Source organism: Myotis davidii, unplaced genomic scaffold (genome assembly GCF_000327345.1).
Source record: "Myotis davidii unplaced genomic scaffold, ASM32734v1 scaffold2301, whole genome shotgun sequence".
Lineage (NCBI taxonomy): Eukaryota > Metazoa > Chordata > Mammalia > Chiroptera > Vespertilionidae > Myotis > Myotis davidii.
The window spans coordinates 486,899-490,117 of record NW_006291016.1 but is presented as its reverse complement, the minus strand read 5'-3'; the positions used below and the strand labels follow the sequence as shown (position 1 = coordinate 490,117).

General features: G+C 42.8%; 1 pseudogene; it reads left to right on the top strand.

Annotated features, from left to right (window-relative positions):
* Positions 1-2,270: 2,270 nt before the first annotated feature.
* On the top strand, positions 2,271-2,733 carry LOC102767029 (annotated as a pseudogene).
* The last annotated feature ends 486 nt before the right edge of the window (positions 2,734-3,219 follow it).

Genomic DNA, 3,219 nt, shown 5'->3' with positions numbered 1-3,219 from the left:
TTATCAGAGCCAACATCACAGCCATACAAGCAGGAAGTTTCCAACACAAACATGAGCATGCAATGATCACAGACTATCTGAGGAAATTCGCTGCCATGAAAGACAGGCACCAAGCTCAACCAACACGGAAAGTACTAGAGTTTGCCTCTGGTGTTTATGGAGGGATAGAGGCGCGTGCGCGTGCGTGTCCCCTTTCCACCCCACCTTCAGGAGTCTAAAACATCACAAGGCTGAGGTAACAGCAGGAGTTTCTTTAAAAATATGTACAGCACTGAAAAACTGAGGAGACATGAACTTTTTCAGCATAATTAGGTTCAAAATATACACCAACAGGCAGTTATCCTCCACAGAAACGTCTGATTGCTTTGTCACTTTCTCCCACGGGTCACAGCACCATGATGTCCACTTCCACCTTCAGGATCTAAAGTTTCTCCTCCCCCACCAAAAGGGGAACTGGACGGAGTACTGTAAAACAGACAGCCCACGACAGAAGTACTAAAAAGACCAAGGAACACGGGGAAGGGGCAAAGACGCTGGAAATGGTTCAAGGAGCTTGCTCTCTATTAGCAGAAGGACTGGACATTGGAGCATCAGATGAGTTGAACGGATGAGGACACCCTGCCAAGTTCCTCTTTAGGCTGCATATGGCTTCAATTATGAAGTAAAGAACCAATGTTGTGTGCTTGCTTGGCTGAGGGCTTGGGTATGCTCCATCTTTTACCTCCCCAATCACACAGAACTTGGCTTTCTCCCAGCAGAAGACAGAGAGGAAAAGGTCATGCACAGGGTGTTACTGACCATCCTGTCCCTTCCCCAATAAAGCAGGGGCCATAGGGCCTGGCCTACATTTTTGGGTGCTATAAACCATCCTTGGGTATTTTTTTTTTATTGTCTAAAGTTTTACATACATATGTCTTCTTTTACCCCAGTTGACATACTCCCCCCAGCCATTCCCACCCCGGGCAAGCCCCCACCACCCCAGTGTCTTATGTCCATTGGTTATGCTAATATGCAGGCATACAAGTCCTTTGGTTGCTCTCTAACCCCCCTCCCCTGCCATTCGTCTCTGGATCTATTCTTGTTCATCAAATTATGTTGACCATTATATCCCACATATGAGTGAGATCATGTGCTATTTATCTTTCTCCGACTGGTTTATTTCGCTTAGCATCATACTTGGGTATTTTTAATATTTTTTTCTTTCTTTTTTTCCATCATCTTTGCGTTTTAAAGTATGATAGTTGGCTGGATTTTAGAGTAAAACTTCTGTGTTAAATGTGAACAAGGAAACATTTTCACCATGAATATTAGACGATTGGAACAATGGAGTTGCCCAGACCCAAGTCGTGATAGATCTGCCATTCACCCAGATAGCCCAGAGTGGAACCTTGGAAGGTCTGAAGTCAGGGTGGCAAATCTGGGGGAGAATATGCTGTTAGAACTGGATATATGGGAAAGAAAGCCAAATATATGCGGCATTCTGTAAGTCTACCACATTGAGAAAGTCTGAAGTTGTAAATCAGATGTCATTTAAAACATAACCTCCTGCCCAGCTGGTGTGGCTCAGTGGTTAAGCATCGACCCATGAACCAGGTTGCAGGCTTGATCCCCAGTGTGGGGCATGCAGGAGGCAGCCGATTGATGATGTTTCTCTCCCATCAATGTTTCTCTCTCTCTATCCCTCTCCATTCCTCTCTCTCTCTCTCTAAAAAAAATTCAATAAAAACATAACCTCCACAGATATCCAGTTTCTTAAGATATTAGAGTTGTTCCTGGATAGGGACAGAAGTCTTGCGACAGACATGCCTGCATTCACTCAAGTCCCTGGGACTGAGCAGCCTCTGTGAGGCTGGCAATAATATAGCCGGTTTGGCTCAGTGGATAGAGTGTCAGCCCGTGGACTGAAAGGTCCCAGGTTTGATTCCGGTCAAGGGCACATGCCCAGGTTGTGGGCTCAATCCCCAATAAGGGGCATACAGGTGGCAGCCATTCAATGATTCTCTCTCATCATTGATATTTCTAGCTCTCCCTCTCCGAAATCAATAAAAATATATTTTTAATAAATAAATGAATAGAATAGAATAGAATAGGCTTTAAAATCACTGACAGGGAACACTTGCTACCAGAAACATGATCAAGTAGTGAGAAGTAGCTCTTAAGGTACCAGATCAAAAAAGTTTGATCGTGTTTAGAGATGCCAATGACGTGGGACAAGAGTGGAAATTACAAGGATGGAGCATCGACCTTCAATACAGGCCGCTGGCAGTATAATGGCAATGCAGACCCTACCTCCCCAAGAATATGAAAGTGATGATGACTCTCACGAAGTGTTGGATTTAACTAAATATGCAAGAAGACACCACTGGTGGAATTGTTTTGGGCCAGTCTGAACCTATGGTAGAAAAAATACTCAGTAGCCACCCAGATTGTAATGGGTGGAGTGACTGGCTGGTGTGCGGGATTTTTGTTCCAGAAAGCTGGGAAACTTGCAGCAACCACAATAGGTGGTAGCTTTCTTCTCCTTCAGATTGCTAGCCACAGTGGCTATGTGCAGATCGACCGGAGGAAAGTTGAAAAAGGTGTAAACAAAGCAAGAAGACGGGTTAAGAAACGAGCAAATAAGGCAGCATGTGAACTCAACAACATACTTGAAAGGGCAACAGACTTTGTTGACAGAACGTTGTGATATCCAGTGGATTTGTGGGAGGCTTTTTGCTAGGCCTTGCATCTTAAGGATGTGAGTGTTCTGCCACAGTGGAGTCCAGAGTGACGAGAAAAAACTAGCTGGACAATATCAAACTCACAACTCAGCATTTTGCCATCTGAAGTTTGGCCAACTACTATCTGCTGTAAAACAACCTATATGGTATGTGTGCAACAGTATTCTGAGCTGTCATTTATTCAAAGCAGATGTTCTTTATTGTGCTTTACAGTATAGTGCCAATAATTAAAAATGTGTATTATATCTACAACATTCTGGCTGACTTTTTAAAAAAAAGATACTGTTTGCAATAAGCTGAAAAACTGTCATGCCCTTTTGTGGAAGGATTTAGAAATAGAATTATTAAAGATGTTAAACAGATTTAATACCAATTTTAGATTGTTTTTCCCTGCAATTATCAGTTTACTTACATAATAACTGTAGTAAACAGTTTCAAGGAAGGCTCTTCTAAGGAAATATTACATGTTTAAAGCTTTTCTTTCTGTTTTTGGATGTCT